At 38.8% G+C, this 27,652-nt stretch overlaps 1 long non-coding RNA gene across 1 annotated transcript; it reads left to right on the top strand.

Annotated features, from left to right (window-relative positions):
• On the top strand, window positions 1–25,889 carry LOC112653714 (uncharacterized). The gene is made up of 4 exons (XR_007409843.1): window positions 1–156; window positions 16,853–17,550; window positions 20,186–20,272; window positions 22,295–25,889. It is a non-coding gene; the product is annotated as an uncharacterized LOC112653714 (long non-coding RNA).
• Window positions 25,890–27,652: the final 1,763 nt, after the last annotated feature.

A 27,652-nucleotide genomic window follows, 5' to 3' on the forward strand; every position in this document is an offset into this window, starting at 1 on the left:
ATGTGTTCTCCCCCTCTTGATTCTATTCAGCATGTGTCATAGATATTTCTATACCTGATTTACTCTCTCCTGATAGAAGGCAACGCTTAGGGGACAGCAGCTAAGGAAGCAGCTTCCTTCTTTTCCTGTGACTGGATTCTCAACGCCTCCTAAATAGTAAGTGCACAGAATTTTCCTATCTTTGAATCACACTGACTGTTTTTGCTTTCTCGTTGTTGCAGGATTTCTCTTTCTGTTTTGATTGCGTGGTGTTCAGCACTGTGTGCATGTGTGTGGTTCCCCCTGCTTGTTAACCCACGTGGCTCCTCTGGTCTTGAAATACACATCTGTTAACCAATATTTTACCACCGTCTTCAGGATGAGCCGAGGCATGGTAGGAAAACTCCTTCACTGTGGACAAGGCTTGCTTGGGGTTTACCCAACTTGATGCTCTTTCTCTGCCCCTTTTAATGTCTGGGAATGAGTTACACTACAGTTCTACTGTGCGCTGAGCTGCAATTTGAGATGCAAACTCCAACATCGTGGGCTACTTTTTAGAAGGCTGTGGTCATTTGGGGAACAAAGGCAGTCCTGTTTCCTCTTCTCAATAACAATTAAGACATCAGATTAATAGAATCTTAAAATTCTTCAACGATGCTTGCAGAATAGTTTGTGTTTGCCTTAACACAAAGGAATACTTTCCAAGCCATAAAGGTCATCCAAGAAATAAGAGAGAGTGAGAAAGAGAAAGAGAGATAGAGAAAGAGAGAGAGCGAGAGCGAGCTTATGAATTGGGCATGTTTGTAGGTTTTTGGAGAATGCCATGTGTCCGTAGCAGTGCATTCTGGCTTTGGAGCTACTTGGCATGGGAGCACTCTTGTGATCTACTCCAGAGAGGCAGTTCTCAGGCAAGGAATCCCTTGTGTTGAAGGGGCCCGCCTATAGGACAAGGACAGGAAAGGAGGAGGGGGTGGGGAGGAGGAGGTTTCTCTATTCCCATCCAGGGTTCACTTAATGAGTGTAAGATTGTTGCTAATGGGATTTAACCACAATACCCATCCCTAACCTTGTCACCAAAAAGGTAGTCTACATGCTTCTTTTTTCAATACCGTCTGCCTGGTAACTATGCAGAAGTCTGTTCTCCCAATTTTCTAAGTGGTAATCCTAGAATTATCTTGGCTCAGAAATAAATGAAGAACTCGTGTACAGGACTCAAATTTCCCTACAGGGGTTGTAACTGAAACAAGGCTTAAGTACCAGTATACAAAACCTCTCAAGCAGTGGACAACGTGTCAATTGCTAAACATTCTATCGAAGGAGGCCCTCCGTCTTTCTTTTTTATTAAGCTTCGGATCAAGTTTGGATAGGGAGTAAAAAGCAAGGCAATTTAGCTCCTTTAAAGGCTTGCTCCTTGGGAAGGCTGGAGCTATATTTAGCTCGGCGATGGTCTCTCCAGGAAGCTAAAGCAACCAGGCAATGAAATGGTAAAAGGTGTGTGTGTGTGTGTGTGTGTGTGTGTGTGTGTGTTTAGGAGCCTGTGCAAGAGGAAGGCAGGCTTGGGGAGATGATAATAGTTCTCAAAAAGAATCTGTTCAGAAAGATTATAATAGTTGCACAGTATGCAGAGAAAGGAGCCTATCACTTGACCATCTGTTGCACCTCACAAACATTTATTCTGATGTGGTGCAAACAGGGCCTGGATGACTGTAAATTAGCTAAACTCTTACACCTCACGTCCCCTCCCTCTATGCAGCAATAATATTAATAATCCATCAACCATTTATTGTGTAGCTATTCTGTACCAAACACAATGCTTTACTTGTCATGTCATTTAGTTTTGATAACCGTGCTCTGAGAAGCAGATAACCCGAGGGTTTTGCCCCAGATCATGTAGCTACTAAGTGGTTGAGACAGATCTGAATCTAGTTCTCTTCCTGACTCTGCTTGTTGGTGCTTCTCTGTCCTACCTCCTATACTATTTTCTGCTGCCCTGGCATTGCAAGGTTTTAAATTCATATATAAAAGCACTTTGACCTTCTCAGAATAAGGCACAACACACAGGCACACCATCTATATCTAAATCTACATTTTAAGTGGACTGGTATCCTTAAGAAAGGAATAATGAGGGACTCTTATTTACATTTTAATTTACATTCAGATATCCTAGAACTGTAACTTGTACTCCTCTGTTTTGTTTTGTTTTTTTTTTAAACCCTTTCCCTTCTTTTATTTATGGTGATCTCTGGAGACTTTGCTGTGCTCATGTTTCTAGATATGGGACCACAGTGGTGGGACAGAGATTAGGGAGATAAAAACATGCCAGAAAAGTAAATCAAAGGGTACAATTGAGTGGTATATAACCAGCTCTCAGTGGCTGTTTCTTTCATTTTGTATAGCAAACCTAAGATCTGTTCAGTTCGGCATCTTTGAGTTTTAACCCCAGGTAAATCAGGTAGTCGATGGTGAATAATTGCAAGTAGAAACTTGATTTACGGGAGGGTAAAAGATTTGACTTAATCTAAACAGAGGTTACTTCTTCTTTTTTTGTTTTAAAAAGATTTTAGTTATTTATTCATGAAAGACACACACAGAGAGGCAGAGACACAGGCAGAGGGAAAAGCAGGCTCCCTTCAGGGAGTCCGATATGGCACTCGATCCCAGGACCTTAGGTTCATGCTCTGAACCAAAAGCAGAGCTCAACCGCTGAGCCATACAGGTGTCCTTTTCTTTAGTGGGGGCGGGATTCTTCTTCTAAGGGCATTTTAGTGCAAGGTGATTTTCCTTTTTTATAGCTATCTTCTTACTGAACAGGTGAGAGTCAAGGATTGTATCTTTTGGAAGATTAGTGTTCTTTCATAAACAAACAGAATATGAATAAGAAGTATATTTCCTTGGAATGACAAAGTTGTTGGTTTAATGCTTTATGTGAAAAAGGGATTTGATAATTATTTGGCAAATCAAATACAGAAGTAAACATTAATCTACTGAGGGCCTGTCAAGGTCTCTCTCTAAGTAGACAAACGAATGCGTCCAATCTTATGCAACCTCTTTGAGCCAGGTTGGGCAAGATTACCTCCCAGGCTCTGCTAGCCATAATATTCCATGGATCTATCATAGCCAAACTAGCTTTCGTTCCTGGGCTCATTCCTTGAGGGATGGGGATGAAGTGGTCAAGGAACCAGAAATCAGCTGTTAAGCCCAGATGTAGTTACAGATATAAAACAGAATCTTTCCTTCTCCCAGATCAAAGAGAAAGAGCTCTTAGATCTTCTCAAGTTTGAAGCAGATGAAAAAGGGAAAGAACACTGAGGATCAAAAAATAGTGGTGTATATAAAAATCTGGGCTTATTACAGAGACTTGAGAAGCAACTCTTGGGAGGACATTCCTGCTGCTAGTTACCTGGGATTATTTAATTACAAGCAATTCATGATTACCCGTGAAGGAGAGAAATAGAGTGAAGAACTCCAACAGTAGATGTAGTAAAATCACATCAATTGGCTTGGGGATATTCCATGTATGATTCTCCCCCCAAGAAATTTGCCTTCCTAATTATGTTTTGCTTAGCCCAATATTAAAAATCAGTTGGCTTCCCTAGAGTCTCTCTGAGGTTAAACTGCAGAGAGAGTTGGTTAAAGAGCATGCCCACTGGAATAGAGAAGATGAAACGTTTTCTGGCACTTATGTAAGAAAAAAAAATTCCAAAAGTTATTTTAATCTTAAAGAAATGCATATTTTTCCCCAGCTTTCGCATATTGCCTGGAATGCTATAAACATTTGTAACAATCACGGAAATGAGATTATTTTTACTTAGGTATATTTTTTTCATTGAGAATGCTATGTCCTCACCCCTATCCTTCTTGGAAGCCATAGCAAATAATCACCTCTCAGATTTGAGTGTAGTGCCCTGCACATAAAACAATCTGGAATCTTTTTTGAATAAGTACATGCTCCTGCTTAGAAAAGGCCTCATTCTGTAACATTGAAGCAACAATACTGAAATGGGAAAAGTACAAGTGGCTTGGGAATGCTAGAGTTATTATCACAGGAGTTCTGGACTGAGCTCCTCATCCGTTGCCTTCCTTTCTCTGAAATTCAAGTAATTTCATATTCTAATATTTCTTAGGTATATCAAACTTGAAAGCAGGGACACTCCTAAGTTTATGACTTTGAAACAACTAAATCTGTAACAAATTTACAGATTGCATTCAAGCAAAATGATGAATACCACATTCAAATTAACAACATTGATTGAATGTGATGGATAAAGGTTTGCTGACATTACATTCCCACTCATGGCATTCATATTGCACCAATGGGCGTGCAGAAGATATTTTGATTTTTAGCCTGCCTAAATCTCCATGTGGTATACAAGACAATTCTTCTGGCACTTTCCTCTAATTAAACTACTGCAGAGATTTGGCCCGCACAGCATACTGGAACATCACTTGACCTTCCCTTGGCATAAATACAGAATTTACTTACTAGGTGGAACCAGGTTTTGTGGATCTGAATAGTATACAGTTTTGAGGGCTTTCTTTAATAAAAATGTAGTAAAAACAAAATTGTCAGCACTCTTCCCAGGGCCTCGGAAGGGATCCATGTGCACAAAGAAATCTTAAAGCTCAAGGTTCATTATTTCCAATGCTAAATCCATCTCTGTTCACATATCAAGTCCTCTGTTGTTTCCAGTAAAGCAGTAAGATCTGGCAACAATCAGAAGTAGTGTTACATTTTTTTTCTTAAATTTTAGGGAGATCAGCTTTAAATGGCACATTCATACTTTTAAGATCATGTTCAAATAAAAACAGAGAATTAAGCATTTTCATTTGATAAATACAGAGATGGTTGAGAAGTATCTATTAAATTCTTCCCCCTGATAAATTTATTGGAGGAGGGATACAAGACAAAGCTTGAGGATTTTCCTATACTTTGCTATGTTGGATTTACAGTGGTCAAAATTTGGTGTGGAAATTGAGAGGTCAGCAGGTCCCTGGAATAGCTTTTTTTAATCTGCTTGATTTCTCAGAGCTTAAACTTTGGCCACAGCCACTGTGAGTTTATAAGCCCTGGGCTCCATATCTTGCCTGGCTCCTGGGCGGATGGTGCGGTTGGGAGGACTTGTGGGCAGGTAGAGCCAAAATGAACCTCAGGCTAGTATTTCTCTCAGGGCCAGAGGGACAAACAGAATCCAGACGTCAGGACCTCTCTCAAGGTCAGTGTCTCAGAGCCTAATGGTTGTGACTGAGTATGTTGTGAGTCTGATCTTCAGGTGTCTGCAAACAGCCAGCAAAGGGGGTATGGAAGGGCCAGGTAGGCAGTGGAAACCAGGGTCAGGAAGAACTTGGAGTTGAGACATTGGTTGGCATCATGGGCAGGTATTGATATCACAACCAAGCCAATCTTATGCTTTGGGCCCTTAGTCTCCCTGCCTTTTTTCCCTGGTAGGACTCATGTCTACAGGACTGCACTTATGTTCCTAAACCCTCAGTGTGAAACCACAAATGTGGAAATGGCTGTGGATCTTTCTTAATGGAGAGATTCTGGAATTATTTTCACTAGAGTTGATTGGAGAATAAATGATAGCCAATATCTGTCTTCTCCCCCCTCAGGCTCTCTTCCTTCTTCTTCTCTTTTTTTAAGATTTTATTTATTTATTCATGAGAGACACACAGAGAGAGGCAGAGACACAGGCAGAGGGAGAAGCAGTTTCCTTATGGGGAAGTCTGATGCAGGACTCAAATCCAGGACCCTGGGATCACGCCCTGAGATGGAGGCAGATGCTCAACCACTGAGTCACCCAGGTAGTCCACGCTCTCTTCCTTCTAAGACAGCAGAATCTCCATGGTGCCAGTATCCAGAATACATATTCTGATTTCAGCGTGGTTCCAAGCAAATGTTTATCTTGGAAAATTGTGAGGCTTGTCTTCGGAGACCCTAACTTTCTATCTTCCTATCTTATGGGATTACTGTGAAGTTCAAGTGTGATTGGTAAAAAGCTCATCCTGTGCCAGCTTATTGCAGTCCCATTTCTTTCCAAACGGAGATGTTGGTTTTTGTCTCACTGAAAATTATTTTCAGATGAGATTACATCACTTGACACATACTTAAAAACTTGCGATATAATTGACGCATAACATGTATCAGTTCCAGGTGTACAATGTAACAACTTGATATTTGCATATATTACCAGAGATCACCAGGATAAATTCAATTAATATCCATGAGCACAGTCACAAAATATTTTTTTTCTTGTGATGACAAATCCTTTTTCTGTTTCCTTTTTTTAAATGTTTTTGTTTCTTTTCTATTTCTGGGGAAAAATGATTCCACTGGAAATTTTATATCAGAAAACAATTTTTAGAGAAGGGAGGGTTTCTCAGATTTAAAAGAGAATTTCTTAAAAAAAAAACTCTCAGTGCTGTTTGAGCTATTAAATAAACCTCTTTATCTAATCAGTTAGGTCTTTCATACAATACACTCAACTGATGCTTGGGTAGAATATATATTTCCAGTCACATGAAGTCTTATCAGTTATAATACAGAAAAAGAATCAGCCACTCTTTTATTGAAAGAGGATACCCGTGGGCTCATTCATTTTTCTTGAAATATTTGGGGTGGGGGGAATCCAAAAGCTTATGAAGTAAACAGCTTGTTTTGTTCAGGGAACATTCTCTGAAATAGTTAGCAGGGTTCATCTGATGACATTAACTGCGGGTAATTTCCATGATGTCAAGGGCAAGCTGGAGAACGAAGAGGGATTAAGCCTACTTGCACGGTCAAAACATTACAGTAAATTGAGTTGGCAGGCTACACCTCAGGTTGGCACCTTTTACCACCTAATCACCTACAATCCAGTTTTGTGGTGTTAGCCTGGGTCCTTTCTCAGAGGCCAGAAGTTGTGAGGCAGGCATGGCAGGAGGTTGAAGATGGCATAAAGGTGTTGTGGGTAGACTTCCAGGACCACCTCACTTCAAGACCACCTCGCCCTCAGGAGCCGCCCAAGGATTAAAACATTAAGGAAAACCTTTTTTGTTGTGTTGTTGTGTTTTGTTTTTTTATTACCCCCCCACCCAAAATGTTTCAGAAAATGAACTTAGTTTCTGTTTGCCTTCCTTGTGCCTACTTCCAACTTTCTCAGAGGCGCTTTGCTCTTCAAACATTTTTTAGTCCCTCGTGTGTTTGTCTACTCTTCTGTGAAAGGAGTCAGGTTTGCCCAGGAACTTCACTGAGTAAAGGTAAGTTTATATTTTTAAAAAGGAAACAGCTGGATGGCAAAAGCCACGGTGGGAGGCAGCTCTTGTTTCATTAGCAAAGGGAAGTTTGGGGGCCCCAGAGAGACCAACTGGGACGGCCGCCACGGCGGGGAGAAGAAAAGGAAACACACCATCATAAAGAACTAATCATGAAAAAATGGAAAAGAGACTAAGGGCCAAGAACAACAAGCAATAAATAGATCTGGGAGGGGGGAGAGAAGTCGAAGAGAAATGCTCCACCAACTTTCAGGAAAGAGGAGAGTGAGACAGCGTGTGCGTTTCATTTGGGGGGGAAAAAAAGTAATAATCCTGAAAATCATTAAAAAGCCCTCTGAAAAATGGGCAAAGTGAACTTTTCAGGCCCAGGTTTTATTTGGGTTGGGTCATGTCAGAGTCGTGTACCATGTGCCCAGAGTGTTTGTTTGTTTGTTCCTTAGTTTTTAATTTCTGCCTGATGGTAGGGAGAGGAAGCAGTTAGTTTGGCTAGGTAAAGTAAAAAGCTGCACTCATCTGGTAAAATCAGGGGTGTTTCTGAGAATAACTCATATCCCTTCTAGCCTTAATTAGAAATATTATGTATATCTTTACCTGTGTGGCAATCACCTAATGCCTATATGTATATAATAAGGGAGAGATGGTTTATACTCACAGGTAAATCTCTAAATATTTTCAGATGAAATTAACATGAATTTGAGGAGGATCTAAGAGGAAAACCAGATCCTAGTCTGTCCTTCATCTTGAAATCTGTTCAACATAATAAAATACACAAACATGGCCAACAGTTCAGGCAGTCCTCGAGAGAAGGCATTTTTTTTTTTTTTTTTTTTTTTTTTTTAACTATTTGAAGCTTTCCATCAGTTACAAACAACACCTTACCAATGAAATGGTGCCGGTCTTTTATTTGGGGCATGCTTAAGAAGTCTTTTTTTTTTTTCTTTTTAAATTAGTTTTTAATAGCAGCATTTGTTTAAGGAGGAGAAAATGCTTGGTGTTGAGTTCTGGAATGTACATTAATCTTGTTAATGACACCACAGTTCATGGTTGGCAAAACAGGACTTTTGAATCAACCTGTTTCTTTGTGGTAACTACACTTGAGAAATAAGGCCAGGGAGCTAGAGATATATGCAAAGTGCATGAAGACAAGATACAGGATTTCCTATGATTTTATGTTGTTCTTAATTAGGAAGCATATTGGCAGCAAACACTAACATGTGTTAGGGTGTTTAGTTGTAGCCAAATAAATGTTTTCTATTACAACTCTGAATCCCATGCCTAGTCAGAACTCGCGCTGTTCTGACCATGGCTCACAAAATCCCTTTACAATTCACCTCAAGGGCCAATTTTCTATTGGCTCATGGGGCAAAACTACTTTTCGCCACATGTTTTCCTGAGAGGTCATCTTTAGCTCAGGGTGGAAGTCAAGGATTGAAGCATGGTGACCTCTGTTCTTGGGACTGCTTTGCTTGGTGATAATGAGGGGTCCTTAATAAGTGAAGTCAGTTTGACCCCAGAGTCAGAACTGGTGTCAAGGACCTAGAACAAGCATCCTTTCAGTGATGTTAATGCTTGTCTTAGTGGAGGAGGAGGGAAAGGAAGAAGATGGAAAGTCTAGTGGAAAAAAAAAAGTGATGAGTTAAAGTAGCTACATTAGGGAAACGTTTTCTTGTGTAGACAAGAAACCATGTTATGTTCATTAAAACCATTGTAAAACTCATTAAAAGCAAGTAGAGACTCGGCAAAAATTTAAGTGTCCATAAACATAGGAAGGGAGCACTCTAAAACAGTCAAAAGGAATGAGTTAAGACTATTTGTAACAAGAGGCCAGCTCTCAAAAACATATTAGGGGAAAATCATCATGTTTCAGAATACTCACTGCATCATGACAGCATTTTCATGAAAAAAAAAAAACAATAAAACAATGGTACATATTTGCCATAAACAAGACTATCCCATCAATTCTGAAAGGGTATGTATCCAGAGCAATTCTGTCTCAAAGGATCTAGGGAACAAATCAATATTGTTAATAGAATCAGTGAGAATCTTTTCTCTTTAATAGTAGATTTTTTTAAAAGAAAATGTTCTACTCCTAAAGTTAAAAGTTAATTGAAAAAAGGAAAAAAGCAAATGATTAGGTACTTGTTTCCTAAAATTCCATATCAAAACATTTTATCTATATTTGAATCTGACATTGCAAACTGGCCGTACAACCTCTGTCATCCTTGGAGAAGTAATGGGTACATAGATTATTCTATCTGGGTCCTAGAAATTTTTAAAACAAAAAGAGTTTCTATAAGTGGCCTTTTTATTGCTGGGCCTGAGAAATTTTACACACACTCATATACATAGATGAAATGATGCAGAAGCTCCATGCTTCCTGCCTCTTGGTTGGAAACATTCCTTAGTTTTTAATGCCAATGAATCAATGAAATCTTGGTTCTAAGGTGATCTTGAGGCATTCATTCATTCATTCATTCATGCTGTGAGCCCGTGCCTAAAAAACTATTCCAATCTCTCTCGATGCCTTTACACACTCTAGTCCCTCTTTTTGGAATCTTCTTCAATTTTTACATGACTTATTTCCTCATCTCATTCAGGTTTCTTATATTTTCCTTCACCCCTGAAACTTTCTTTGGTCTCTCCATCATTCATTCTTTCTTCTCTCTTGTAATCATTTGCTTCCCTTCATTTATCCATTTGTTTTCCCTTTCCTCCTCTAGAATGTACATTTTTGAGACAGGAAGGACTTTTTTTTTCATTGCTATGCCTCAGTGCCCGGAGAGTGTCAGGAACACAGAAGGAACATTTCACTAAATATTTGTTCACTGAATTAACAGGGCCATGGTGGGGTTTTTGTTAACTTGTTATACATCATTTGTAACATTTTCCAAGCCTTGGAAATTACTAGATCATTTCTCTGCATTTTATATTTACAACTCCTGCCATTCCTTTTTTAAAAATAATTATGTATTTATTTATTCATGAGAGACAGAAAGAGAGAGACAGAGACATAGGCAGAAGGAGAAGCAGGGGGATCCCTGGGTAGCGCAGCGGTTTGGCGCCTGCCTTTGGCCAAGGGCGCGATCCTGGAGACCTGGGATCGAATCCCACATCAGGCTCCCGGTGCATGGAGCCTGCTTCTCCCTCTGCCTATGTCTCTGCCTCTCTCTCTCTCTCTCTCTGTGACTATCATAAATAAATAAAAATTTAAAAAAAAAGAAGGAGAAGCAGGCTTCACGAGGGGAGCCCGATGTGGGACTTGAACCCAGGATCTGAGCCGAAGGCAGATGCTCAACCTCTGAGCCACCCAGGCACCCACTCCTGCCAGGAGTCAGTCATACGTGTCTCTTTCCTTTTCCTCATAAACGATCCCACAGGGATCCCTGGGTGGCACAGCGGTTTGGCGCCTGCCTTTGGCCCGGGGCGCGATCCTGGAGACCCGGGATCGAATCCCACGTCGGGCTCCCTGCATGGAGCCTGCTTCTCCCTCTGCCTGTGTCTCTGCCTCTCTGTCTCTCTCTGTGTGGCTATCATGAATAAATAAATAAAATCTTAAAAAAAAAAAAAAAACAATCCCACAGAGGATATGGGTTAAAAATATAACAAAAGGACAGCCCCGGATGGCTCAGTGGTTTAGCGCAGCCTTCAGCTCAGGGTGTGATCTTGGATACCCGGGATCAAGTCCCACGTGGGGCTCCCTGCATGGAGCTTGCTTCTCCCTCTGCCTGTGACTCTGCCTCTCTCTCTCTCCCTGTGTCTTTCATGAATAAATAAATAAATTTAAAAAATATATATAACAAAAAAGTGAGAATGTACACAAAATTGCATTCAATAAATGATTTTTTTCTCTATTCTTACATAAAGATCTTTAATTTTCTTTTTTCTTTAAATTTATGATAGTCAGAGAGAGAGAGAGAGAGAGAGAGGCAGAAACATAGGCAGAGGGAGAAGCAGGCTCCATGCACCGGGAGCCCGACGTGGGATTCGATCCCGGATCTCCAGGATCGCGCCCCCGGCCAAAGGCAGGCGCCAAACCGCTGCGCCACCCAGGGATCCCAGATCTTTAACCAATATATCAGATCCTTCGTATACCATGAAATGAAATGACTGACTAACCAAACTCATCTTGGGAAGAAAAACTGTCATCTCCAAAGCAGTAAAATCTCCATAAAACTGTGTAAACTAATTACTAGGTTAAGTAAAATCACTGGAATATATCAGGATCCTCAGATGTCTCCAGGGCAGACATAAGACAGTAATTCCCGCAAAGTCACTCTGGGAAGATACTGTAATGGGCAGGACGAAATCTGTAATAGTCTCACTTCGTTTTGGTCCTGAGACTTATAAAAAGACTATTGGTGGTGGATCACATGTAAGAAGAGATGCCTGTTAATGCAGCATGATACGAGCTGGCCTTTTGAGGTCTGTGGGTCATGAGCTCAGTGGAACTTAAATGGAGATGATACAGCCATTTTCTGCTCAGATGCTGAAGGATATATATACCTTAAATCTATTTCAATGTTTCTTTTCACCTTCTTGTCCAAGGAAGTAGAAAGTTTCTTGTATATAGTGCTTTTTATTTTAGATTATTACCTGCTTCTATATTTTTGTGTGTGGGTAACAAAACAATAGCAAAACCTACCAGAAGCCTCAAAAGAACAGATACAAAATGAAAGATCTCAGGTTCCTTTGATTCAGTAAAAAGCTCTATATTTTAAGAAGGCAAACTGATAATCCACTAGGATTGGATAAACTCATTGGAATATTGAATGTTTATTTCATTAGGTAATTTTATATAAATTTGTATTTATGTATGCTACACATATGTTGTATGTATGTATGTATGTATGTATGTGTGTGTGTGTATACACACACACACAGCATGTTCAAATTAGTGACAATGTTTGGCCAAACCCCAAACTAATCTTATACTCAACACAGATGATCATTGCTCTGGATTCAAATTGACTATTTATGTGTATGTCTTTCTCATACTCCTTGACGATAAGGAAGGACTCTCACCTTATTTGCTCTGTTCCCTAGTGTCCAGATTGTGGATTAAATGAACAGTCCTTCCCAGAAAAAAACCTCTCTGTGATTCCCTTCACATAATCTTTTCCTAAAGGTGTGAATCAAAGAGAAATTTGTTTTTTTTTTTTTTTAGATTTTTTATTTTTTATTTTTTATTGGTGTTCAATTTACTAACATACAGAATAACCCCCAGTGCCCGTCACCCATTCACTCCCACCCCCCGCCCTCCTCCCCTTCCAACACCCCTAGTTCGTTTCCCAGAGTTAGCAGTCTTTACGTTCTGTCTCAAAGAGAAATTTGATCAGAATATTGTTGGTTCTCATAAATATAACTTCACTAGACCCAAAGGTTGACTTCCTTATACTCCCTCATGGGGATTTCTACCCTAGCTCAAGGAGGCAATTCATGAAAGAAACGTGGTAGGAACCAGATCTCTTGAAAATGATGAGTATCAGACCACAAACTCAGAGGATGGCAAATGAGGAATAAATCTGGACAGAGACATTAATATGTACCCAAATGGCTTGCACATTAGAAGCTGTACACCCTTCCCCCTCCAATTAGAGTGGAGGGCAATCTTTGTGCTGGTTGGATTCTTTCCTCTGTGTCTGAACCTGCCATTGCCTGGTTGGCCTGGTGTCCCTTTGGAATTGATAATGAGGTTCAAGAGAGAGGGATAGCCCTCACTAAGCATGTCACCCCTATTTAGCACCTTTTTCAGGATGGCAGCTACTATTGTTTTATTATATCCCTGATCAGCTGTCACTATTCATAAAGTAATCACTGCCATTAACACGTCACGCCTCAAGCCATCTGCTGCTGCATGGCACACACTGGACTGTTGGTTGGAAGCTAAGCAGGTGTCACCTACGAATGACAGTATAATAAAGGTGGGAGGTCATCATGATGAAAAGGGATATGTCATATCAAATAATTCTATCTTTTCATGTATGATAGTGTAATGGGTAATGGTACTTCTTGTTCAACTTGCATAATTTTAAAAGAAAAAAATCTTATTTGAGATACTTAACTATCAATATTGGTGAGTTTGGAAACCGAAATGTCATGGAAATCCTTGACAACAATCACATCTAGATTGTCAATGCACTGTTGCATTAAATTTGCAGCCAAGTCTAAAACTTTCTTGAACAAAACTTCTGATATATCAAATCTTCTTCTGACAACCATTTATTGAGCATTTGCTATGTGACACTGGCATAGGGCTGGCTGGCCCAGTCAAAATCCCTACTTTAAAAAAAATCACCAAATAATATATACAGTGGATATCCTTGACCTCCACTAAATTCCTGACCATTGTTCTGTCCTTAACATTTATCTTGATGTGGGACAACTTTCATTTTCTTACTTTTTCCCATACTGATTGGATTTCATTGGAAATGAAATACAGTGTATGTATTGGAAAATGAGCTTGCATTGGAAAGATATAATGATTTAATGAAGTCTTTTAAGAAGTATAATATCTCTTAGACTAATTATTTTCTTTACCACCTTCATACAAGGGGGTCTTATAGTCATACAACTGAAAGAGAATTCAGAAAGTTGATTGGGAATTTAAGTGTCTTAGAAAGTGTGAGATAAATGATCATGCTTGGGCTGAGTAGTCTTTCTGCCCCCTTCCCTGCTGTGTATACAGTAGAATTGCATCCATGTTCATTAACCTCAGCAAATTCGCCCGTTGGCCCTTGGTAAGGAAAAAAAAAAAAAAAAAAAAAAGGAAAAAAATTACCTGGGGTAGCCATTTCTGCCTTTCATTGAATGATTCTATTTTTTCCTGGGAGTGACAAGTGTTGGATGAGAGAGTTTGGATCTGAAAGCCCCTCCGTATCTCTCAGTAAACCCCCCAATACTCCACTTACAGTGCGAGCATCTCGCTGTATGCATTGTGATGCTAGGACATACACAATATGACATTGTTTACTATGATCATATAGCTATGCATCTTTTATGCTGCTGGTGATTTAAGAGTTTTCAAGGGTAAATTCAGTTTTACATTTCTTTTTTTTTTTTTTTAAAGATTTGCTTATTTATTTTAGAGAAAAAAACAGTGCACCCACAAGTGGTGTTGGGGGTGGGTGGGCACAGGCAGAGGGAGAACATCTAGGGCAGCGAGGAGCCCAATGTGGGGCTTGACCTTCTAACCCTGGGATCACACCCTGAGCCAAAACCAAGAGTTGGACTTTTAACCAACTGAGCCACAAGCACCCCCAGTTTTACCTTTAGAATCTAACCTCTAAGGGGGTATATTACTTGATTACAAACCAAATTATGGAAGGCTACACAATCCTGAAGTCCACAGGGAAGTAAAGATGTCCTCTTCTATGTCAAGATTTCTCACCTAGTTTTTTGAAACCAGCCTTCTTTTGAGGAACATAAAAATCGCAAGCTTTCTCCCCTACTCCGAGTTGTAGAGTCATCTGTTATAACCAAAAAAATACAATCAAACTTCATTTTTGTAGTTTGTATTAAGAAAAATGCTTACTGGGGATCCCTGGGTGGCGCAGCGGTTTGGCGCCTGCCTTTGGCCCAGGGCGCGATCCTGGAGACCCGGGATCGAATCCCACGTCGGGCTCCCGGTGCATGGAGCCTGCTTCTCCCTCTGCCTGTGTCTCTGCCTCTCTCTCTCTCTCTCTGTGACTATCATAAAATAAAATAAAAAAAAAAAAAAAAAAGAAAAATGCTTACTATTTTCTTTTCAAAATCTGTGATTTTGACACATATTACATATATTTGTCAAAATAGGTCCTCCTTTCTCCCTGGATCTAATTATGTGATCAGTTCTTCATCCTTCCCCAATTGCTGGTCATGCCCCAGGAGTCACAAGTATAGATTTCAAATGGGAAATAGAATAAGTTTCATTATAAAGCAGTCACTCTATTAATTCATTGAAAACAAGCAACAGGGCCATTTTCACTTTAAGGGTGAAATAAGGAATCTGAGATGCATGCCTTTCAAGATATTAGGGAAGTATCAGAATAAACAAGTATGTTTCTTCAACTGATTTATGGCTCTTTCTAAGGTTACTTAAGTGTAAACCTGTGATTATTGGTTATATTATTTGCCAGGGAAAGGCATCCTGATGGATTTGAACTTGACTGTTTCAAACTAACTTAGTAATATTAATAAAAAGCAAAAAAATTGTTTTATAATTAAGCTGCTTTAAAATGTTACAGCTCAATCACTTTATCGATTGTTCCTTCAAAATGTCACATGTCTTGGAACTGGGCTCAGATGGAAAATGAAGACTATACTAATTTTGGGTCCTGCCTCCGACACACTTACAATCCACTTATGGTTTTAGAATTTCAATAGAGAAAATGGCTAATGACTGGTAGACATTGCACTGAATGTTTTGCTACTTCTGCTAAAATAGTATCTGTTGAATACTTGATAAGACACTGTAGATTCAAAATCAAAACAAAGTGTATTTGATCAGATCTTCTCCTCAAAGGGAAGAACTATGTTGGGATTTCAAGACATCCAAGAAACCGAGTAAGGTTGGCTACAGATTTGGAAGTTACAGAAATTATAGTAGATACTGGGGAAATGTTCTCCTGAGGCATGTGTCTCGATTGTTTTGGGCATCAGGAAGGTGCTTGCACTATGTAAGCCTCTTATGAGTAAGCAGGAGGATGACTGAGTCAAATACCTCTGTAGGTTGTGACCAAATGTGGTCCAAGATCCTCCTTGATAAACAAACAAATTCATGCATTTAATTTCATGATGGCTACCTACCATCCTTGGCAAAGTCTATTTTTTCTTCATGCAGACCCTTGGAGTCTCTGTTGACTCCCTAAAGCTATCATTAGCACAACATTTATTTGAACACTTGAGGCTTCATCTCTAACCTATACCATGGAAACAACCAGATGACCTACCCTAAAGGGTTTGAGGGGTAATTAAATAATATAATATGACATTTACAAATCTCATGTATACAAATATAGTACTTATACTTCTTATAACAATATAAAATATGTATGTGTGTGGCACACGGTAAATGCTCAATAAATTAAAAAAAAGCAGTTACTATTGTAGATTAAGATAAAGAGTTAATGAAATAAAGCTGTGATATTTGCATGTACAAAATACTATAGCAGCAGGGTAGGAGGCTTGGCTAGATGGAATTAAAGAATATTTTAAAGGGAGTATTTTAAAAGTAGATGGTATTTAAACTGGCTGTTGAAAGAGAAAGCAAGAACTTCTGAAGGGAAATAGCATGAGCAAAGTTTTGGACTATGAAAGAGAACCAGCTGCTTTTTCTCCTGTATCCCACACACTGTAGTGTTTTTCTCAGTTTGCCCAAAGTCTTGTTTTATGGATTCTTTGAACTACTTTCCCATTTTTTTATGTTTACCTGAGCATAAGATCCATCATTTGGATTCTAATTATGGAGAGGCACAATTAACAGAAAGTTCTAATAAATACTATTATTCATTAGTTAGTATGATTGAACACTTTATATCTTATGCCTTGGATATAATGATTTTAAAGTTTTACTCATCCTAAATCAACTTCTTCAGTCTCACTTGAAACTCATTCTTTGTCTGTTCCCTCTTTTTTTTTTTTAAAGATTTTATTCATTTATTTGAGAGGGAGAGAGAGAGAGAGAGAAGAAGAAGAAGAAGAAGAAGAAGAAGAAGAAGAAGAAGAAGAAGAAGAAAGCAAGCACAAGCGGGGGGAGGGGCAGAGAGAGAGGGAGAAGTAGGCTCCCCCCTGAGCAGGGGGCCCTGGAATCATGACCTGAGCCAAGGGCAGATGCTTAATGGACTTGAGCCCTCCAGGCATCCTGAGATGAATTTATATATGATTCTCTGTCAAACCTTCTGATAGATGTTTTTAACTAAAAAAGAACAAGAATACTAACAGCCATCTAGGTATATGTTTTAGAAAATAGTTTGTCCTGTGGAAAAGCAAATAGAGTGTTGATTTAAATTTCCCAATGATCAAAGCATTAAGGTAATTTGTTTTGAATAGAGCCATTGATGAGATATGCCCATATAAACAACAAAGCCCGTAAATGTGGAATGGACAAAAAATAATAAAACCATCAAAATAATGTATTTTCTTTATACCAACTCTATCCATTAATTTTTTTACAGTTTTCTACCATGTCATATTGCCCTTCATGAGACGGGGTTGGCAAAAGAAACAACAGGTAGTTAATGGAAGGAGTACAAAGCTGTGTTCTGCTGGCTCAGGGAGAAGGGAAAATAGAATTTATCTGGGGCTTTCCTGAGCCAGAAGCCATGGTCTACAGACTTTACAGAGGTGAGCAATGCTCAGAGGCAGGATTTTTATATCTTTATTTTGACTCTTTGTTTCTTTTCTCTAAAGAAAGCAAACACAAGCTATTTGAAATAATGAAACTCACTTCAATATAATATGTGATAAGCCAGGTTGTGAATCTCACACGTACTAACCATTTTAAAAATTCATCATGAATTCTTGGATGACTGGATAATCTCTAAATTCAATATGCTGTTATTGCAGGCAAGTTATTTGACCTCCATGTGACTAGATTTCTTCATCTGCAAAGCCAAGATTACAGTCCTAGTAGTACATACTCGGGATATGACAGTTCCCTTTCCCCACCTCCACCCTTGATTTTGTCACTCTTTTCAATTGGGAGAGGATGACTGAGAGGCCATAATGCTATTATTCAAAGAATTGCACTTAAAATGTTTAATATCCTTTGATATTATGTGTTAAATAAAAATTTACCTGCTTACAATTTCTTTTCTTAATGCTTGCAATTTCTAAAAACAGAAACCAAACAACAAAATTGAAAGTTTGCTTCCCTTTGCTTACGTTAGAAGGAGAATCCACACTATAGTCCCATTTTTGGGAAGGCAATCATTTGGGATATGAGTGCTTTATTCTTCCACTTATCCAATAAATCCTGAGTACCCGTTAGACATTTGGTCCCATGCTAGGCATTTATAGGATAAATAAGATGTGACTCTGAACTTGGAAGAACTGGAGTCCAGGGCGAAGATCACACACAGAGAAGGAAAGTGAAGTGCTGCATAGGAGCATTGAGAGGGGAGCCTAATTGGTGGGGATGGGTAGATGGTAACAGGGGAGGTTTCTCAGGAAACATGGTGGTGGTATGGACATGAAGACTTTGTGCATGAGTTGGGATTATTTAGGTAGGAGGAACTGGAGTGGGTGAGCCAGGAAAAACAAGGCAGAGAGAGAGAAACTCATATGAGTGGGGGAAGGTGTGGAAGGAAGTACCAGTGGACAGTGCTATGGTACCCAAGGCTGAAAGCTGGAAGTAAAGAGAATAGTGCCATTGGAGAGGCAAGCAGAGATGGTGGAAGTTGTATTTTCCTGGCCAAGTTGCTTAAGCTTTGTGCAGCAGAACATGAGAAGGCAGAAATACTGCAGTTCTGTCTATGGGACAGGCTGAAAGAGTTTGAGCCAAGTCAGTGCAGTGGGCACAGAGCAGTGGGGGTGGGGTGGGGTGTTGGGGATTGGCAGCATGTGGGGGTGAGTATGGAAGCATGAGGAAGAAGAGTGAGTCCAGGGTGACCCCAGGTCTGAAGCTTCTGTCTCTGAGATGGTGCTGTCATCTGAGGTAGGAAATACATAGATATGAATGAGTTTAGGTCTCAACCTTAGGCATTCAATGACATAGTGTCTAAAAGATGTGCATCATTACATTATAGGTTCCTTAAAATTTAGGCCATGCTTTTGTTGTTTTTTTAATACCTCCAATGAAATTTTATTGAAATGAGCTGCATTTATGATTTCTTCTGGTACATGGTGAAGGCCTGCCCGGAGAGATCAGAAAAGCAGTGATAACTGGATTAGCATTAGCTCTGTTTCTCTGTAGCTCTAGGATTGCAGGGAAGCCATTTTAGATATCTGGACTTCCTGTTCCTCTTTGATAGAATGAGTTGATTTGACAAATAATCTCTAATTTTAAAAAAAAACTTATTCTAATTTTATTAATTAGAAACCACATAATGTGGTACCTCCACTTTTGGCATTCCCCATTTGTGCATAAGGTCCCCCTAAATTTATAAAGCAGTTAACATTTGATGCCAGAAAGACATTTTAACTCTTCTAGACTCTAACAGAAGCTCCTTCTCCTAGGAATTGCTTACAACTCTTAGGTGGTGTGAATAGCCCCCAAAGTGTGTATTCTCCCAATTTTCAAATGCTCCTAACAGAACTTGCCTAGATGTAGCATAAAGCCTTATCCACAAAGCTTCAACTCCCTTCCCTCAGCAAACTGCCCGAACCTGTGAGCCATTTCTGCAGGGGTAGGTTCTACTGTGAAGGAGTGCATTATAAATAAAGCAACATGTTTTTCAAATCAGCACACATACCAAAAAATGTATTTACTTAGTACTGCCTAATGGCTTTCAAAGAGCCATTAGGCTCAACTGAGTGAAAATTATATATTACCAAAATATGCACAACATATCCTAAAATAGACATTTGACCTATAAATACAATAGGAAAGCCATTATCTTTTTGAATTCTCCTCCACTCCTTTTTGCCAAGAAAGGGGCTCATTTTAGAGCAAAAGGGTACTTTTTCTTAAGGTTTTTGTGTTTCCTTGCTTTGTTCCAAAGCTCAAGGAATAACCATGTAGTGCATTAATCTGTTGAGTGGTCTTAGTGGGGGACATGCTATCTGCTCAAGACCTGTCAGAACTTTCTTATTAACAGAGGTGCCAACAAAGTATAAGAAGCCTAGAAAGATAAATGTCAAGTGGAAAATGTCTACAGAAAAAAAATACGAAAACATCTTTCCCTTTCCCATCCATTAGTTTGAGGCACTTTAATTTGATGAACTTTGTATTTAAACTAGGGATCTGTCCCTTTGCATCTGTCACTGGAGAAAGCAGCAGCAAAGGAGTTAATAATCATTGACAATTTTTTTTTTACAGGCAGTTTTGTTATAGAAATGGAAGCTGAACTGGAACATTAACAATCAGAATGAAAGAGCAGCAAGCAGATCTGGAAAACTCGCCATTGTATGTGAAAAGGGAAAGTTTTTATGGATGCTAGAGAGGCCAAAGGAAAGGGCTTATTTTATAATTGAGAACATAGTTTAATTTAGATTTTTAAGGACAAGTCACCAAACATTCAAAATCCATATATGACAGTTGAGAGAAATGGGACAATACATCCATTTGATAATGGAAAGGAAAGCATTCATATTTGACAATATGATGTTTATAAGATGTCTCCTGGTGGTTCTGCAAGGAGTCAATGTGTAATTTAATGTATTGACTTCTATTTCTAAAGAATCATGTTGTTTACCTGGCTATCTTAGGGGTTACTGTTCTATCTTGAACTGTGTCGGTGAAAGACACAAACCAGCCAGTGTGTACCTTCTGACAATTTCCAGATTTTTACCTGGAGACACCTGGAAGCAGAGACTCATTCATGGAAGGTGTGTTACAGTAGCAACAGGACTGGATTTGGGAGTCAGGAGATAGAATTAAAAACCTCAGCCTTTTTACTTAGAAATATGTGGCCATGGGGAATTAGCTTCTTCCGGTGGTTCTTGACCACAGCTGTACAGCAAAACCATCTGTTGAGCTTTATATACACATATATACACCTGGGCCACACTGCTGAGATTCTAGTTCAATGGGTAACAGTTTGGTCCCTGTATTATTCAAAACCAACTGAGGTCAGTAACTACTGATACAGTGTCCTCATTTGTAAAATAAGGATTGCATTTCCTATCCATTGTATAGAGTTGTTGTAAAGATTAAATATGATGATATACTTAAGGCACCTGTGGCATGATCAGAGGGGTTCATTTTTTTCTTCCAGTGGGCCTTGATTGTTCTAGGTTAGGGCTCCCCAAATGGGTTCTAAGGAACAGTAGCCCCATTGGATGCTCTATGGAAAGACTGCACCTGTCAGGCACATTTGGCAGCTGTGCATTATGCTCCCTTCCAGACTGTTACTGGGACCCTTGTCACAAGGAAAGTTCTGAAAGCACTGAAGTCATTGAACTCGTGGACACAGTATTTCTCCAGGTTATTTAACCACCAAATTCCTTTTCAAGTGGCAATTATTAATTGACTTTTAACACAATACACTTTGGGGATTGCCCTCCTCTCTGATCTCTAATGTTCTAATGTTCTGGAGCCTCCTTCAGAGAATTTGCTGCATGTTTTGATCTGATTAAGACTCAGCCTTTCTCATAATCCTGAAGAATATCTGTTCCTTTTCTGAACTATTTGTTTAAATGGACACTCATATTAGAAACGATTCTATTTAACTATTGTAGTTTTCACTCCAAGTGACTGAGTTAATGATGGCAGAACATAAAGGACTAAAAAAAAAGTTGAACCATCAACTGAGAAGTAAAATTAATAGCTAAACAGTAGGAAGTCATAAGCTCACAAGTTTTCCAATAAAGGAAAGACAGTTATATTATGTGAGATCATACCTTACCCTTGAAACCAGAGGGATGGGATAAAATTAGAAATGCAAGTTATGATTACAGCTAAATTAATCCAATGGTCAAAATACTTTGGTAGACATTTTACATGAGTGCACTAAAAAAATAAATAAAAAACCATATATGTTATATGTAGGAATTTAGTAAATACTAGACTTAATTAAATAGGAAAATGTCATAGTCTTTATCTAATGAAAAAAATGATGTTTTAAATCTACTTTGGAGAAGGCCAAGAATTTAAGAGCTTTTGGGAAACTGATTATAATTATATAGATTTTTTGGCAACGTCACTTGTCTGGTCTGCACTTTTAGTCTAAGTGGAATATTTGGCTTCAAATATGCCCTCCTGGGAACGAAAGGCCAAAGTGGTAAAGTGTATCTCTGGTTGAGGTATTTTTGTAGAAGAGTCAGCCACTCATTGACACATAAGTGGAAGAGGATTCATGCACATGGATACATGGCCTTGAGATAGATGGGAGGGTAAAGTTTATAGTTAGGTTGGACAGAGTTTGCAATAAGAATTTGCTTCTGATAATTACTTTTTTTTTTCTTTTCAACCATCTTGCTTTTGCAGGTTTGGTATGAAAATCTTAGAAGAACAGCTTTCCGTTATTTCTACTCTGATCCTGGCCAGAAACACTGTGAGAACACCCTTTCATTTGGTATTTGAGCCCTTATGCCTCTGTTCCTGGCTGCAGACCAAAGGGAACGAACACAACTGAACATTTCAGAACCTCAAAATAGTAAACTAAAAATGGTTTGCTCTGCTTTTGGTTCTAAAAATGATTGACCCCAGAGCCTTGTTCCAAACGATCTGGTTGATCCATCTCTAATGTGAATTACTGGATTTTAGAAATCATTGGAGAACAAGTGTTTTGTTGTGTTTCATTTTGTTTTTGATCAACAACTAAAAACAAACAAGCAAACAAAAACAAAAACAAACAAAACAAAAATGCCCATACAATCAAAATGGTTATGATATGGATATCAGGTCACTATAGCCGAGGCTCCATTTTATGAATGTGCTTTATGGTCCAGTGTAAATTAATGTAAAGGACAAGAAGATTGGAACCTGGAGGAGGATATTTGGCTTTGAATGTTAGCTTAATCTATTACAAGCTGAGTGACTAAGGCACATTTTCAAGGCTCAGTTTCCCTTGGGTAAAATTAATAAGAATAATGGAAAATAACTACACCCATTTTAACTGGGGTGTTTTGAGGAGTGAAGTATTTTGAAAAATACTTTATAAATTGTAGTGTGACTATTATTTTATAAAAGTTAGTACATCCCAGTTACTAGAAGTTTGAACTTGAGGTCAAACACCTGGGTCCAAACCTTTATTGTTCTGCTTTCTGGTTCTTGGTCCCTGTAAGTCACTAACCAACTTCAGCCATCAGCTTTATCATCTGTGTGATGGGGATAGTGTTGCTGGGATAAGTAAATGAAATAAGGTATGTAAGATATGGGGCACATAGTTCATGCTAGAAAAAATTGATGGCTGTTAATAGATGTATAAAGTGATGATGATGATGGTGATTTTATATGCTCATAAATTTGGAAGCCAGTCTAACTATGAGAGTCTGGATAGATCCTTGAGAACTCTCTGAATCCTTCTCCCATAAAGATATATGCTCTGTCAAATTTTGCTAGATGAATTAACACACTGTGAGATTCTGGTTTGAGCCATATTTACATAGCTTACTTGGGCAGACTCAAAGTATGAGTTGGGCAAAATGTGAGGATCTAGTAGGGGAAGTGGAAAACACTTGCTAGGGTGATGCCAAGTATGAAGCAATGCTGATCTTGGCAATTTTAAGCATCTAATTTTCACCAGTAAGAAGAGGTAGGTGAAAAAGTGCAAACATATGTAAAAGTCATAATAAAATTGTTGTGGAATTAAAACATGAAACCCACAATCTCTTAATTCCAACACAGCAGTTTACTGTTTCTAAAAGTTCTTTTTAGATTTGGGATTCCACAGGAAGATTGTTGTCTTCCAAGACCATACTCACTGCCAAAAACTTTCCCGGCCCAAACTATAACTTCCATCTTCTTTACTTGATACCCCTAAAATACATATTAAATGTAGAGATTTCATAAACATTGGACATGATTAAATATTAAGATGTTATATTATTTTTTTAAACTTTTTTTTCATATTCTTTATCCAATGAAAACACTGTGTTTTTAATCTACTGTGGGGAAATGAGTAGCCTGCTCCTTGAGATATTGGCCACATGGTATTTACTTTCCTCCCTTCATAGTCAAAATGCTTGAAAAAACACTTTTCATTGACAACACTTCTTGGATTTTTGAATCTCTGGCTCTTCCTACCCCTTAGTCCCAAAGCTGCATTCTTCATAGACACCTCTGACCATCTAAGCACTGTATCCAATGATAATTTGTGAATGTCCTTTCTCTTTTGTCACTTTGCATCATTGACTACCTTCTTAGAAACTCCCTCATTTGTACTCTGCTGCACTATTCTTGTTTTCTTTCCAATTCTGATGACTTCTTTTCTCTAGCCTTAAAGGACTTGCTTGGGATTCTGTCCTCTATCACCTTTTTTATGCCAGAGATTTTATCTTTAGGTAAACCCATCCATTCTCACTACTCCAGCTAGTCCCTCCACCCCAAGGCTGGGCCACCATATTTGTTCACCCTATGCTTGTTATATGCAACTGGATTTCCTCAAACTCAGTATATAAAATCAAAATTCATCAATTTTCTCTTTGAACTAGTTCTCCTCTCCCTTCTTTTTGGATTCCGTAGTTTTGTTTGCAAGTGGAAATTGACTTCTCCTCATGTTAAAACCCCAAAACCTCAGTGTTCTCTTTGTCTCTACACTTTTTTGACCTCCAGATTCTAGGAAGTTCCTGTGCTTATTTGTCAGCTCTGTCAATTTTATCTCACAAAGTCTCTCACACTTATGGGATAGCTACACCGATGCAAGGGTCTGTGTGACAATCTTTGTGATACTTGTTCTTGGGTTCACAAGATAGGTACTAGAACTTCAGCCATCACTTCTGCATTCCAATAAGAAGAAGGGGGAAGGATCGCAGAACCAAAAGTCGTCTGTCAATGTAGGAGAGCTTTCCTGAAAGCAGCACCCAACTATCTTTGCTTATGTGTATCGTCCAGCACAGTGGTGCCTGATGACCTGATCTACAAGGGAGGCAGAGAAATGTAGTTTAAAGAATCTGGACACAGTACTGCTCTAATAAGTTAGAGTTTTATTTGTATAGGAAGAAAGTACAAAGTGATATTGGGTAGGTCATTGGCCAAAGGGTATTGATTGGGTGGACCTGACAAACTTGTTTTTCTTACTTTCCTATGTTTTCTTAAGATAAACTTCCATTGGTAAGATGAAAGAGCCTCATACTCCTTATTTCCCACCATCATCACTTTAGCTCACATCCTCATCATCTTTTTGCTTGGATTATTGCTAAGCAAAATGGATACATTTTGTCTGTGCTCTGCAGCTACTATTGCACTTGGTCATCAATTCATTTACTTCACAAGAAGTTATTGACAATAAGCACTGTGCTGCATGCTAGGGATGAATAAAACAATGCCCACTGGTTTCAGGGGCTCACAGTTTCAGGGTCATAGTGTCTTGTCAGTTGATTTCAATGTGACACAATGATTGACATAATAGAGACAGGCACAAGGAGTTATAGAAACAGAGATGAAAATGTGACTAATTCACCCTGGGAGTCACTGAGAAGACTGAGTAGGTGATGTGAGTTGAGCTTTGTATTATTAGGAGTTTCTCAGGACAATGCAGAGAGACATAAAAATACATTTACTATTTTCGTAAACTAATTACCAGTGAAAAACAAAGTGGTTGTATACTTGACCTCACTCTGAATTTAATTTTTAAAGAAAGTAACCATAAGCAAAAGCAATTTTAAATATACATTATAGGGCACAGTATTGATAAATGAGAGGAAAACTCATTCTTAAAGAGTGTACCACTCGCTTACCATGTCCTGAAATTAACTGAGAACTCATTTGTCAAGGCTGCACCTACCCTACAGAAAATTCTCCCAATTAACATCAAAAACGATCATTCTTAACCTCTCATGCATTAAGAAAATCTTGTCTGCACCCAATGTTCTGTTCATAATCAATGGAGCCCTTTATGTATATTATTTCAAATTTATCACCCTGCATATAACTAAAATGAATTAATTAATAAATGAATCTGCTGTACGTCCAGAAGCCAGATTTATTTGTTGTCTTCTGGTTCTCACGGGATTTTCTTTTGGTCTCTGCGACATTTCACTCTGCAGTTTCTCAGTTTGGGATATTTATTGATAGCTACTGACAGCATGTGTTAGTACACATGGACAGACAATGGCTCTATCAGAAAAGTGCTCTTTTTGGGATCACTTATCCTCTGAAACTGACAGGTAAGTCACTATCAGACTATATTAAAAAGGCAATGCAAGCAGATGTTATATCAATTTTCATGGTATTACATTGTTATAAAAAAAGATGAATTGAGATCAAGTAAATTATAACACTTTATGCTGCTTAAGTTATGGTAACATTGATACATTCAGAAACTGATTGAGGAGTAAAATAGTACAACATTCCTGGAGGCCAATCTCATGATATGTAACATGATCCCTAAAATATTTATATCTTGACCCTTGATTGCACTTGCAAGAATCCACTTATGGAGTTGTTTAGAAATGTAGAATTGTGGGCAGGGCTTGGTGTAGAAGGATGGCTATTAGAAGTGAACTGCAGACCATACATAAGATAGAACATTATGTTGTCATTGAGATTTGTACTTTCAAATAATGTTTGTTCACAGAGGAAAGTGCCCACTATATTCAGTGATAAAAAAAAGAAGACTGTATATTAAGGTTTTATCTATCTATCTATCTATATCTATCTATCTATCATCTATCTATCATCTATTATCTATCTACTCATCCATATATATTTTTTTAAGATTTTATTTATTTATTCATGAGAGACGCAGAAAGAGAGGCAGGGACACAGGCAGAGGGAGAAGCAGGCTCCATGCAGGGAGCTCGATGTGGGACTCGATCCTGGAACTCCAGGATCACACCCTGGGCCTAAGGCAGGAGCTAAACCGCTGAGCCACCCAGGCGTCCCTACTCATCCATATCTATCATCAATCAATCATCTATCCATCCATCCATTCATTGATATGTATATATCTATCTATCCATCTTACATGCACACACAGATACGCACACATACAAACAACTTTCAAATGAATACTCAGAATACTAACCATGCTCTAAGTGATTTCTATTATCATCTTTAAATTTCTCTAGATTCTGTGGATTTCTATGTTGAGAGTATGAGTTTCACCATCAGGAATAAATCACTCAAAAGAAAAACTAACAAGGATCATGTAGAGGAAGAAGAGATAATTTATTGGCTTTTTTCATACCTATACTGTCTGCATTGATAATTCTCAGACCTGCACACAGTGTTAAGTCTCAGTTCAAGCTCTGGCCAGGCCAGGTGCTTCAGGCTCTGAGCGAGGCTCCCTGATACCATGCTCTGCCCTCACCTTCCTCAACCTCTGAATGTCAAGTACAGTTATCGCTATGTTATTTCCTGCCTTCAAACATGATGAAAACCTTGCTGATTGCCCACAGAAGAGACCCAAAGCTTCTGCTTGGGACCAGCCCTACTCTTGAGTCTGTTATCCTTCATATCTCCCATTTCTTGCACCCCAACAAAAGAGAGCATGGAATATCTTGCTGGTATACGCCCCCTTGCTCCCTGCCCCCATCCACCCAACTTGAATTCCAGTTTTGCTTATTGAAGTCCTATGTATCCTTCAGAGTCCTGCTCAAATTCCCAGGGGAGTTCATTCAGAATTCATGCCTTTTCCCATTAGGTCCTCCTTGAACTTTGTTGATTTCTTTTATTACATAT

This window comes from Canis lupus, chromosome 3 (assembly GCF_003254725.2).
Source record: "Canis lupus dingo isolate Sandy chromosome 3, ASM325472v2, whole genome shotgun sequence".
Taxonomy (NCBI): domain Eukaryota; kingdom Metazoa; phylum Chordata; class Mammalia; order Carnivora; family Canidae; genus Canis; species Canis lupus.